This window comes from Rattus norvegicus, chromosome 7 (assembly GCF_036323735.1).
Source record: "Rattus norvegicus strain BN/NHsdMcwi chromosome 7, GRCr8, whole genome shotgun sequence".
In the NCBI taxonomy this organism is placed as follows: domain Eukaryota; kingdom Metazoa; phylum Chordata; class Mammalia; order Rodentia; family Muridae; genus Rattus; species Rattus norvegicus.
This window is the reverse complement of record NC_086025.1, coordinates 67,370,717-67,384,622: the sequence shown is the minus strand read 5'-3', so window position 1 is coordinate 67,384,622 and position 13,906 is coordinate 67,370,717. Positions and strand designations below refer to the sequence as shown.

The 13,906-nt window shown below is 47.0% G+C and overlaps 1 protein-coding gene across 3 annotated transcripts in view; it reads right to left on the bottom strand.

Moving 5' to 3' along the window:
* Nucleotides 1–4,483, bottom strand: part of Matn2 (matrilin 2) — a 149,628-nt gene extending 145,145 nt beyond the window's left edge. For 2 of the 3 annotated variants that reach the window (XM_017595223.3, XM_039080152.2), the window contains exon 1: nt 4,221–4,483. The gene's annotated coding sequence lies outside the window, so the exon portion shown is untranslated. The remainder of the gene's footprint in view (nt 1–4,220) is intronic. The other variant, NM_001427155.1, reaches the window with a different exon arrangement.
* Nucleotides 4,484–13,906: the final 9,423 nt, after the last annotated feature.

Below are 13,906 nucleotides of genomic sequence, written 5' to 3'. Positions count from 1 at the left end.
AACCACATGGTGGCTCACAACCCTCTGTAATGGGATCTGATGCCCTCTGAAGACAGTTACAGTCTGAAGATGAGCTCCAGTGTACTCATATACATAAAACAAATTAATTTTAAAAATGAGAGATGCCACATATGGTGAAACAGACTCCAGTAATAGCTGCACTCTGGAAGCTACATTAGGATCATGAGCTCAAAGCCAGCCTGAGCTACACAGTGAGACCTCTGCTTCAAAAAAAAAAAAAAGTAATAATAACAAAGGGGCTCAATAATTAACAGCTCTTACTGATCCAAGCTCAGCTCCCAGCACCCACAGAAGTTCAAAGTCACTGTAACTCCAGCTCCAGAGGATCTGATACCCTCTTCTGGCCAGTGAGGACACCAAGCATGCAAAACATTCATGCACATGACAATAAATAAATGTTTAAAAAACAAAAATGGTTGAGCTGGAGAGATGGCTCAGTGGTTAAGAGCACTGACTGCTCTTCCAGAGGTCCTGAGCCTAATTCCCAGCAACCACAGGTGGCTCACAACCATCTGTAATGAAATCTGATGCCCTCTTCTGGTGTGTCTGAAGACAGCGACAGTGTACTTATATATAATAAATAAAAAATCTTAATAAAAAGAATGGTGAGATAACCCTGGACTAGTCAAGGAACCCAAACATAATCACAAGGTTCCTCAACAGTAACAGAAGAGAGACCCCAGCACGTGGCATTGTGATGTTCATAGACTTTGAACATCATGGTCAAGACAATAGGCCAAGGATGAAGGAAGCCTCTGGAAGGAGAAAAAGGGAAGGAAATGCAAATGGCTCTAGACCCGAGGACCAAGGATTTTACCCAATGAGAATTATTCAGAATTCAGACCTCTGTAGCAATGAGCTAGTACATGTGTATTGGTTTGAGCAATTAAAAGTGCAGTGACTTGTTACCTGGGAAACTAACAAACGGATTCACTGGAAACCGAGGAGGACTGGATACTAGAAATTCTAGACTGAAAAAAAACACCACCTAATTCTGTTGTTGGGAGTATAGTCTGTGTTAAGGGCCCAGAATCAAAAGTTGTGGTTGATCGAAGAAACAGAGAAAATACAAAAGGAACAGGAGTAGCAACTTCTGGTCTGAGTTTGAAAAAAACCAAGGGCTCAAAAAGGAACTTAGCTGGTATGGATGAGTCAAGGTTCTGAGATGGTAGAGGGAGCCTTCATTTTCCTCACAGGATCAACGTAATGATAAGAATCTAAGAGACAGTAATGGGTGAATGGCGACAAGAAGGTGGGGGCAGATGGAAATAGGAAGGGAGGGGGGTAGACCAGTTAAGGAGGAGAGAGATACAGAGACAGAGATACTGGGAAACAGGACAGAGAAGTTGAAAGATGCCAGTCCTGGTTTTGAGAGGGGGAAAAGTGAGAAAACATAAGGAGCCACATTTTCCCTAGAGCCAACAGAACGAATGTGCCCATGTAGCTCCTGGAGACCCATTTCAGCTTCTGACTTCCAGGGCTGCAAGGCAATGAGTTGGTGTGAAGCCATTATATTTGTGGTGATTTGATGTAGCAGCCATGGGGAACTGTCACGATAACCTGTGAGTGGTGGTGAGTATCCTACTGGGCACATCCATGGGCAACAGTGGCTTCTCTGTCAGCTCTCCTGGAACTTTGGGCCTGCTCAGTCACTAGTTTTTATGTGTAACTATTTTGCGAAAACTTCTGTTTCAACCAAGTCGGTTTGAAACCTAGAGTACTAGATGGAGTCACATGAGCTCCACTTGACACTCAGAACCTATGGCATGACCTTTGACAGCATCTCACCTGATGATCTCACCAAGGCCAAGGCAATAAGGCTAGACAGTGAGCACCAAGCATTTGCTCAGACCAGCCACCGCATTAAGCATTTGGCATGTGCAAGTGAGGTCAGTTTTCCCAACAATCCTACTCCTGATTTACAGACGAGGAAACTGAGGCACAGAGCACAGGCCATCTTTTAAAGCCCCTCCAGGTATGAGGGAATAGGACTGGAAGTCTAGTTCTTCAGATGTCAAGTGTGGTGCTTTGAGCTGTTCTCTTGCTTTCCGTCAAGTAACCAAGTCACTGTCATTGTCACTATTGACAACGGCCAAGGGCTCGGAAATTTAATCCAGCCCTGCCACTAAGCTGCCTTCAGGCTACGGTGACTGGCTGCTGAATTCTACTGCAGAACTTAAAGGTGACCTAATGGGCTGGAGCTCCGAGAGCTCTTGGAAGAGCATCCTAGCACTATTTCCTAGCAACACCCGTACACTGCTCTCTGAGGTATCAGCCATCCCCACAGCCTTGCACGTCATCCCCGTGTTCACGTTAGACAGGGAGGGGAATCCTACTTAGTTTCCCCAGAGAACTGGGACTCTCAGGAAAGGAGGCTGTCCAGGGGATAGAACCAGCAAGCAAATGCCAGAGGAAGTCCTAGAAAGGCCCTTGCTGGCCTGGCTGGTGTTACCTCTCCACTCAGCTCTACTGTAGAATCCCAGCACTCGCTCCTCCTTGCTCACTCCTTGGTCACCACTCGCTCACCCAGCTTCCCCTGAGACCAGGTTTTCTCTCCCTCTCTCCTTCCCACCCCCATATCTCTGTGCCTTCTCTTAGTTACCAATAAGAACTGCTTCTAGGCAAACTGGAAATTGTTTTTCAGACTGTCCAGTGGCTCATCCTCCTTCCTTGTCTTTCTCTTTACCTTCCCTGAAATCTTGAGGCTCCTTCCAAATGTCTTTTTTTTTTTTTTTTTTTTTTTGAGAAAGGATTCCATGGAGTTCAGGTTTGTTTTCCACTTACTATACAATCAAGGGTGACCTTGAACTTCTGATCCTCCTGCCTCTACATTTCAAGTGCTGGGATTATAGGTGTGCACACCATATCCAGCTTTCACCTAGACTTTTGCTGTCAGACATGGATGGTCTTAGCTAAGAGGATGCCATGATACCCTCAGCAATGAACTTCAGGCCCCATGCCTCCTGGGTCTGGACTCTGGAAGCCAGGACCTCAAAAGCCTGGGTTTATAGGGAAGATCTGGCTGGTGATTTGGGGGGTCTGAAAATGAATTCTATCAACTGGAATAAAAGTAGGAACAGAAGGGAGATAGGAGATGAAAACCTGCAGCTTTTGTCTTCTTTGGTGTGGAGTTTCTAAGAGAATAAAGTTCAGAAGCTTAGAGGAAACCTTCTAAGCCACAAACTCACCTTGGTGTCTTGACTGGCTTTGTGAAATTACCACTTTGAAAGAGGGCAGGGAGAATGTGCTAGAATTGACTTTTGCACAAAAACTCCACTAACACATATAAACTATCTGCCATCTTAGAGCATCCCTCAAAGGGCTCTGGCCTAGAGTTAGGGGGGGTGTGAATTCAATGTTCGCACAGATTCCTTCCTTTTCTGGAAAGGTGGGTGGCAGAGCTCACTAGCCGTAAGAGACTTCTAGAACTATTCTCAATACTTCCATCAAATCTCATTTAACCCTGTAGGCGTTAAAATCCCCTCTAGATGGATGAGAAAACTGAGTCATTGTGGTGCCGGTTATGCTCAAGTACTCCAGCCTGTAAACTTAGCAGCTGGGGTTTGAACGAGGCCTACTGATTCCCAAGCTTCGGTCCTTGACCTTACAGCTTCATTGTCCATTCTTCAAAGGCTAAGGGGAATGGCACTCTGTAGATGCCTTGTGGGAGCGCCGCAGTTATTACTGTAGAGTATCTCCTACACCTACTCCTGGAGACCTTACAAGAGATTGTCCCTATATTTTTCTATCCTCTCCCCAAAGTGCCTCCAGTTTTCCAGCAACACAAAATGGGTTCCTCTTCCCTATCCCTCTTTCACAATACAAGGAAGCCGGAGCTAGACAGAGAAGGCAAAGGAAATCTAGATGTCACTGGTCTTGAGATACTAGTCTATAGGGCGATCCAAGTTATTTTCTACCTGGTAGAAAAGATTGCCACCCCACTCAACAAGTGTGGAGCGGGTCAGTGTCCCTGAAGCGCGGCACAGCGCCCCCGCGGGGCACTCGTAGACTACTGCCATGCCGTGTGTCCCGCGTCTAGCCCGGCGTGGCGGGACTTCTCCCAGCCGAGGACACCCGGCAGCGCCACCATCCTCTCCCACTCTCCCATGGAGACAGCGGCTCCCCCGGAGCGTGACAGATTGTGCATCTGTCGGTCAGTGGGTCATCTGTCTGAGCCCGGGTCAGCACGCCACGCTCACCTGCAGCCACCGCCACCAGCACCGGGGAAGTGAAGCAGGGGCGCAGCCGTGAGGATCCGTCTCCGTTGTCCGCCGCCTCGCCCCACAGAGGACCGCAGAGCTCCTTGGGCACCGCTCCCGGGACGCGACCAAGAAGCCCGCGCCAACGCCGTATCCTAAGCCGCCGCCTTCAAGTCCCATTCCAGAGCGCTCTCCGCGCTCGCTGGCTGCCTGCAAGGCTCCCTGCAAGGGCGGCGCGAGGAGGCGGTACCGCGTGAGGGTTGGAAGCGGGCGGGCGGAAGGAGGGGTGTCCTCTTTGGGGATGGGGAAGGCGGGGAGAGGCAGCAGCCAGAGCTGTCCCACACTGTAGGCAGCCCCCCAGCTCGGGACCCTGGCCTCTCTCCCTGCCTGCTGCCAACCGCACTCTCCCGGTACACCCCCAGCCTTGCTGGGACTGATGGGTCTCCAGAATAGGAGTAACTAGAGGCTTTAGGGGGCTTGTGGCCTGGGGCCTGGAGTGGGGTGGGGTGAGGGTTTCCTGGTAACAGAAGACACAGCTGGAGTCAGATAACCTGAATGGAGGATCATTTTCTTCAGAAGGCATCCAGGAAGCACGATGATGAAGAAAGAAGTGGTGAGATTTGAGATGACTGATGACAGGGCCAGAAGTTGTCTTGGCAGTCTAGGACCGCCCCACCAGCTCCAATTCATATTACTAGTAACCACTGGCCCTGGACCAGCCCTTGGGATGGGAAAGGCCATTAAGATGCCAAGATGAAGAGGTACGATTCCTCCCCTGAAGGAACAGAGTCTAGTTCAGACAAGATTCAAGAAATTATGGGTGAGGCTTCTATAACTTTGTTAAGAGAAGAAACATTACCTGAGAGAGCAGTCATCCTAGAAGAGACAGAGAAAACAGGCCTGGTCAGTAGCAGGGAATGGAGCTGACTCCCAAACTCTGGGATTACCAGTCTGGGATGACAGGACTCTACAGTTGGCCGGACATCTAATAAAAACCTTAATTCTGGAACTGGAGAGATGGCTCAGGGGTTAAGAGCACTGGGTGATCTTCCAGAGGTCCTGTGTTCAATCCCCAGCAACCACACCCTGTCTCACAACCATCTGTAATGTGATCTGATGCCCTCTTCTGGCATACAAATGTACATGCAGATAGAGCACACATAAACAAAATAAATCTTTAAAAAACAAAAACAAACAAACAAAAACAACCTAATTTTATCACCCAATTGCTAAGCCAACACACCCCCGTCCAAGTTTTAACAAGCCATCAGAGAAAATCAGAACTAACTAGTCTCAAATCTTAGAATAAAAACGTCATGTGCAAGACCTATTCCTACAAAGAATAATTAAAATCTCAGCCATGAAGCTGGAGAGATCTCTCAGTGGTTAAGATCTTTGACTGCTCTTCCTGAGTTCCAGCCCCAGCACCACATGGTGGCTCACCTGTAATGAGATCTGATGCCCTCCTTTGGTGTGTCTGAAGACAGCTACAGTGTGTAGATGTAAAGTAGAATAAATAAAATCTCAGTTACGGCCATTGATGACTGTGATGGTTTGCATATGCTTGGCCCAGGGAGTGGAATGTGATGGTTTGTATGTGCCTGGCCCAGGGAGTGGCTCTATTAGAAGGTGTGGCCTTGTTGGAGGAATTGTGTCACTGTGGGGGCGGGCTTGGAGACCCTCCTCCTAGCTGCCTGGGGATGCTCAGTCTGCTCCTGGCTTCTTTTGGGTGAAGATGTAGAACTCAGCTCCTCCTGCACCATGCCTGCCTGGATGCTGCCACACTCCTGCCTTGATGATAATGGACTGAACCTCTGAACCTGTAAGCCAGCCCCAATTAAACATTGCCCTTTAAGACTCACATTGGTCATGGTGTCTGTTCACAGCAATAAGACCCTGACTAAGACAGGATGGTGCACACCTTTAGTCCAAGCATCCAGGAGTAAAGGTGGGTCTCTGAGATGGAGAACAGTGGCCTGCACGGTGATTTCCAGGCCACCTAGGGTGACATAGATAAGCAGTCAAAAACAACCAACCAACCAACCAACAACAATAAAAACCCAAGGGAAAACAAAGGGTTAACGCATTCGGGCCTTATTGCCAAGAAATAACCACAGCCTCACAACCCTGTGTTCCTTACCTGAACCTTGGGCCACAGAATGCTGCTGGCTGCCTGCACTGGTCAGAAATTTCTCCTTCAGTCTTTGGGAGAAAGAAGATGGAGACCAGAAAACAGAGGGAAGTCTTTAGAAAATGTATGGTCTTGGATCCCACAGAAGAAAAGTTTTCCTGAGTTACAGACAGGGAAAATCCCAGAGGAGTTGGAAAAGCTGAGTTACAAATTATGGAAACTTATATTTCAAATGTGTGTCTACTCCAAGATACCCATAGGATCCAGTAATTTACCAGGACAACAATAGCTATTTGGAAATCCTTCCCATTTTAAGAAGACTCTGATTTAATAATGATCCGCACTATTTGGTCAGTGCCAGCTAAAGTGGGTGTTTCCCCCTAGGGAGCACTATAGGGATTCATCGGAATAGGAAATCTGTGGGTGGAGCAAGGCTGAGGGCAGGACTAACGAGCCAAAGGACTTGTTGTGCTTTATCGGATGCAATCTAGGTCTGCAAAACAACAACAACAACCAAAACAAACAAACATAGCCCCCAGCAAATCAAGTGGAAGCTCAACTTCCTGATATGCATGGTTGAACAATGATTTGCCTCTCTGGTGCCTTGTGTGCAGGGCAAGGGGATAAAAATGCAAGTTGCTGAAATGGGGTATTGGACAGAAGAGCCAGCTCTGCCTTTTGTGCTTGAGGCTCCACTATAGACTCAAGGAAACCTTATTAAGAGGAAGCATTGGGGGCTGGAGAGATGGCTCAATGGTTAAGAATACTGGTTGCTCTTCTGGAGGTCCTGTGTTCAATCCCAGCAACCACATGGTGACTCGAAACCATCTATCATGGGATCTGATGCCCTCTTCTGCTGTGTCTGAAGACAGCTACACTGTACTCATATACATTGAATAAATAAATCTTAAAAGAAGAAGGAGAAGAAGGAGAAGGAGAAGAAGAAGAAGAAGAAGAAGAGGAAGAGGAAGAGGAAGAGGAAGAGGAAGAGGAAGAAGCAGAAGCAGCATTGGGCTAAGGTGTCTAGTTCATATGGGAACCCAGATAAGCACACAAGAATGAAAGCAATAGTACCTGAGAGCTCATGAGATGGCTGTTTGATCACACAGTTATCTATTTGTAACTGTGCTGCATATCAGCTGTCCATTTTGTCTCTGCTGAGGGTCTGTGCTGGGGTCCACTTTATTAACTTGATACAGATAATCCTGAACTGTATTTAAAAAGCAAGCTGAGGGGGCTGGAGAGACGGCTCAGTGGTTAAGAGCACTGACTGCTCTTCCAGAGGTCCTGAGTTCAATTCCCAGCAACCACATGGTGGCTCACAACCATCTGTAGTGGGATCCGATGCCCTCTTCTGGTGTGTCTGAACACAGCTACAGTGTACTCATACATAAAATAAATACACTTCTAGCCCAGAAAACCCAATAAGTGCTTTTATGTATACATGGAAAAACAAATAAGGAAGAGAAAAAAAGCCGCCATGGAAGGGTAAAAATGTGCAAGGGAGCTGCCATGACACAGAGAAGCAGGGAGAGCCGCCATGGGCTAGGGGCCCAGAGAACCTGGCCCAACGGACTAGCTGCCTAATTGGAGCTAAGAGTAGCCTAGATAAACATAGTAAGTAACAACTGGGGTTATGAATAGGAGGTAGATTTTAACAGCACGGAGGGTAGGCAGCTGCCCACAATTTTGCTGCTTAAAGTGTATTAAAAATATAAGGCTGCGAGCATCTTTCTTCTGGGAATATAAACGGTCTAAGGTGGGAAGAAAACCCAAGCTGGAATTTATATGATATTTTTTACTACATGAGGTAATAGGGATCAGGAAAACTAGTATAGCAAGTCAAAACTTTGCTGAAGAAACAAAGCACATTCCAAAGAGTATTCAGATTTTGTTTTGGTGTGTGTGTGGTGGGAGGTGCTTGGCATTGGGTAATGCATACATATTGCATGTGGTACGCATGTGCTAGCCAGTGGACAACCTTGGCTGTCATTCCTCAGGAGCTGATACCTTGGTTTTTGAGACAGGGTCTTAATTTGGCCTGGAACTCGTTGGTTAGGCTAGACTGGCCAGCCTGTGTACTCCAGACACCTATTGTCTCTGCTTCCCCAGAGCTGGGGACACAAGCACATGTGGCCATGCCTGACTTTTTTGTGGATGATGTGGAAGTTGAGGATCTGATTCAATTCTTCATGCTTTCAAGGCCGGCACTTTGACAACTGAACTATCTCTAACGCCCATAGATTCCAAAGTGTGTGTGTTTTAAAGATTGAACTTTATTTTTTGATTATGTCTATATGTATGTGCGTGAGTGTGAATCCGTGCACGAGTGTGGTGCCAGGAGGCCAGGAGTGGGCACTGGGTCCCTGAAGCTGAGGCTATGGACATTTGCAAGCTCCCCAGCATGGACACTAGAAACCAAACGCTGGTCCTCTGTAAGAGCAGTGAAGTCCTAAGCTGTGAGGCATTGCTCCATCTCCCGTGGATTCAGATGTCGCTATGCAGTCCTGAACTACGCGTAAGGCTCTTCACATGAAGTCAGGCCTTTGACTTTACGAAACCTGCACTATGCCATGCTTGGAAGAGGATGCAGAGCAGGCTTTAAATAAAGGGCCTGGGTGTGTGGAGGCATCTCGTGGAAGCAGATTGTTGGCTTTTCATCCAAAACCTATGATGGACTGGCCCATGACAAGAAGCCAGCAGTCAATTACCTATCATTCCGTAAAGACATTACTCAGTCTCCGTCTGCTCTGTCTGGTGCTAAACCAGGTCGGGAGACCCTTGGGCAGTGCTAGTATCCATCTGCCCTATAAGATCTCCAGCACTGGCAGAGCTCAGCAAGGATAGGCTTGAGAATAACAAAATAGCAGATGTGAGGACTTTTCCAAATCCTCCTTTGCCATGAGAGCAACTGTAACACGGCTAGTGCCCAAGTCCAACAAAAGAAACACTACAAATAGGTAATGGAAAGAGTAACGTGATAGTCCCCTGAGAGTCACACCTGAGAGGTGGAGAAAACCATCTTCACTGCAATAAAGTGAACAATTTCATAGACAGGGAAGTCTCCAGGAAGCAATGGAAGCTGATGCTACAACCACATTTCTGAAGACTTTGAATGAGTTTTTCTTCTTTAAAAAAGAGTTAGCTCATGTATATGTTTTACCTGCGTATGTGTGCATATATGTACACACATATACATGTACTTATATATTTATACATACATATATACACATCTATATTATATATACATTTACATAGAAGTGTGTGTGTGTGTGTGTGTGTGTGTGTGTGTGTGTGTGTGTGTGTGTGTGCCTGTACCACATGCATGCCTGGTAACTTCAGGGTAAGGTTTTGCATTTCCTGGAGATACGGAGGGTCATGAGCCACCATGTCTAAGCTGGTAACGGAACTCAATTTGCATGGAACTGCAAAAGCAGCCAGTGCTCTTAACCACTGAATTATCTCTCCTGCCACAGTTGAAAGAGTTCGTTTGTCTGTTTGTTTTTGTTTGTTTTTCTGAGAGCAAGGCTTCTACAAGAGCTGAGCCTTTCTGATCAGGCTTAGTGAGGATGTACCTAGCAATACTGCCCCACAGAACAATATTGTCAACGCTTGTCAGGACAAGGTTTAAATATAATGTAAAGTATCAGTGTGCTAAAGGACAAAGCCCACACAATTTTCTCCACAGAAGCATAAAGTATACACAAGAGATAAAACAGTCCACACATGGGAAATAAAAAGGGAATTCCTTAACTTAATAAAGGTTATCTGCAAAAAGCTATGTTTGTCTCTGAGAGCCTGGGATTTTCAGGGATTGGGAGCAATTTAACTGTCTCACCGCTTTCACGCATGGAAGGGAAAAAAAGAAAGCCAGATCCATTGGCAGAGACACACCGCCATGCAGAAACTTGAAGGCAGACTACAGAACCCTTAGGATGAATATGAGAGGTTATGAAGTCTTCAGGATACAAAAATCAATGATCCAAAACAGTGCTGGGTATGGAAGTCAGGGCCTTGCGAACGAGGCAAACGCTGTACTGCCCAGATCCTCTGTGGGTGGAGATTCTGTTCAAGAGCACACAAGACCTGACATGTGGGGCTTCTCCTGAATCTAAAGTGCCAGGAAGTGCATAAACGTGAATCTGAGCTGCACGTTCTGTTCAGAATTCCCCTGAACACCTTAGATATCAGGGTTTAGATTTGGTAACTTCCTGCTTTAATGATCCAGTGACAGGGAAAGGGAGAGAGCCTTGGTGAGAAGGCTTATCTAGCAGTTTTTCATTTAGACATTCGTGACTTAAGTTCACGTGAAAGGAATATGATCACAAGAATAGTAAGAATGTTTGTTTTTTTATCTCAAATTTAAGCAGAGTGTTAGGTAGGCTCTGATCTTACAGTCCTTTAATCTTTCTTCATAGATCAATCCTTTTCTTATATTTTTGGTTGTGAGCCTAGCCTTTAACGGCTGAGCCATCTCTCCAGCCCGATCAATCCTTTTCTTACTGGGTTAATGTTCTTTCCAAACAACCTTTTAGATTCTTTTTTAAAGGTCAACATGCACACACACACACACACACACACACACACACACACATGCATGTGCATATGCACAGGCACACACATACACTCACACACATGCATGTGCATATGCATAGGCACACATACACTCACACACATGCACATGTGCGCATGTGCACACATTTGTATACATGTTGTAAACACTTCTCCAGCTGTGATTTGGGGGATATGCCTGAGGGACTCTTCCCTTAGAGTGCTTCCTAGGAATGTGTTCCCCCCACCCATCCCCACCCCAGTCTGTGAGAATTTTTCTCTGTAGGATTCAAGCTCCATGGAGCTGTTAAAAATCTTTGGTGATCTCTGGGGGTGGGATTACAGCTGGCTTTAATTTGTCTCATGTGCTTATTTTCATTCTAGTAAATACTTTCTGAGGCCTTTCTATTTGCCAGATGTATGCGTGGCACTTACATAAAAATGAGCAACACATACACAATGAGAAGGTCACAGACAAGAGAGGGGTCCTGGGAGCACCTTATGGGAACCACAAAAACTGCCTCCCAGATCAGTGCTTCATTAAACTTCCTTTTTTTGTTTAGTTTTTTTTTAATTGGTTTTGGGGGTTTCTTGTTTGCTTGTTTATTGGTTTGTTTTTCCTGAGGCAAGGTTTCTTTGCTTAGCCTTAGCTGTCCTGGAACTCACTCTGTAGACCAGGCTATCCTGGGACACACTCTGTAGACCAGGCTGGCCTCAAATGCAGAGATCTTCCTCCTCTGCCTCTGCCTCTGCCTCTCTGCCTCTGCCTCTGCCTCTGCCTCTCTGCCTCTGCCTCTGCCTTTGCCTCTGCCTCTGCCTCTCTGCCTCTGCCTCTCTGCCTCTGCCTCTCTGCCTCTGCCTCTGCCTCTGCCTCTCTGCCTCTGCCTCTCTGCCTCTGCCTCTGCCTCTGCCTCTGCCTCTGCCTCTGCCTCTGCCTCTGCCTCTGCCTCTGCCTCTGCCTCTGCCTCTCTGCCTCTCTGCCTCTCTGCCTCTGCCTCTGCCTCTGCCTCTGCCTCTCTGCCTATGCTGTGCTGGAATTAAAGGCAAATCCTAGCCCTATATACTCCCCCCTCCCTCTCTCCCTCTCTCCCTCCCTCCCTCCCTCTCTCTCCTTTCTCTTCTTCTTTTTCTTCTTTTCTTCTTGTTTGTTTGTTTTTCAAGACAGAGTTTCTTTGTGTACATAGCCCAGTTTTGTAAGATTTCTAAATGGAAGTACTTCTTTTCTTTTTTAATTCTTCTCTCGTACATTACATCCCAACCTCAGATTCCCTTCTCTCCACTCCTCCCAGTCACCACTCCCCATCTCCCGTCTCTCCAACATCCATCCCTCCTCCATTCCCCTTCAAAAACTGAGTAGGCTTCCCAGGGATATCAACCAAATGTGGCATAACACATTACAATAAGACCAGGCACAAACCCTCATCCAGTATGACGAAAAGGGTCCCAAGGGCAGGCAAGAGAGCCAGAGAAACCCCCACTCCCATTGTTAGGAATCCCACAAGAATACCTAGTTACAGGACTCTAACATGTATGTAGAGGACTCAGCTCAGACCCATGCAGGGTCCACAATCGGGACTTCGGTGTCTGTGAGCCCCTATAAGGCCTGCTTAGTTGACTCTGTGGGTGCTGTTCTCATCTTCTGCAGGGGTTCCTCTGGACCTGCCTAACATTTGTCTGTGGGTCTCTGTCTCCACTCCCATCAGTTGCTGCTACATGATGCTTCTCTGATGACAATTGGACTAGGCTGATCTATGAGTACAATAGAATATCAATAGTAATCATTTATTGAATTTTTTCCAGTTGTGTTTGGTTCTATCCTGGGTCTCTGGGCTGCCCAGCCTTTGGTTCCTGCTCATTCAGGCAGTCTCAGGCATGAGCTCCATCTCTTAGGGTGGGCCTCAAGTCAGACCAGTCATTGGGGGGGGGCCACTCCCACAAGTTCTGTGCCGCCAGGACATCTTGTAGGCAGGACATATTGTAGGTGGAAGGCTTTGTGGCTGGGTTGGTGTCCCAGTCCCACTGTGGGAGCCTTGTCTGTTTATAGAAGATGGCTGGTACAGGCTCCATATCCCCCACTACTAGGAGTCTTTGCTAGGGTCACTCTTGTAAGGAGTTTCCCCTGCACTAAGTTTCTACCTTGCTCCCAAAATGCTCCCTAATCCCAGTTGTCTCTCCTAATACTCTCTTCCTCTACCCACCACATGCTCCCCTCCTTACCATCCCACCCACCCTTGAAATCTATTCTATTTCCCCTTCCCAGGGAGATCCATGTGTCCTGCCTTGAGCCCTCCTTCTTACTTAGCCTCTCCGGGTCTGAGATTGTAGCATGATTATCCTTAACTTAACAGCTAATACCCACGTCTAAGTGAGTACATTCCATGTTTGTCTTTCTGAGTGTGGGTTGTCTCGCTCAGGACTTTTTTTTTCTAGTTCCATCCATTGCAAATTTCATGATATCATTTTGTTCAACAAGTAGGTGATGCTTCATTATGCAGATGTACCACATTTTCTGTGGGGCAGTGGACTGTGACGCCAGACAGCAAACTTGGTAAGGTTGAGTGGATTCAGAAACCCCAGTTCTCTCATATCTGAGAATGGCAGGCATTTCATCTACTCCTGACCAGGGTCCTGTCCTGGAACACATGACCATGACACCCCATGGAGAGGAGTGTGACAATCAGTTATGTGGGGGCAACCCCTGAAGCTCCTCCACGTGCAAATGAGGTGTCTCTAACATCACAGACGAAGCCAATAGAAATCATCTCCTGTTAGACCCCACCCACCCCAAGATGTATATAAGACCCTGTCTACAGGGAATAAAACATGAGTTTTTTCATCACAGTCTCTGAGAGCATCTGCCTTTTAGAGCTGTACCACTTTGGGGAAGAGAATTCTTTCCCAAAGCTTTTACAGCTTGAAGCTACTTGAGTCTACTGCAGTCACTTCCTGCTCGGTAGATCTGACCTTGGCTTCTAGCTACTGACCTCTGTGCCCCCTCGCCTGC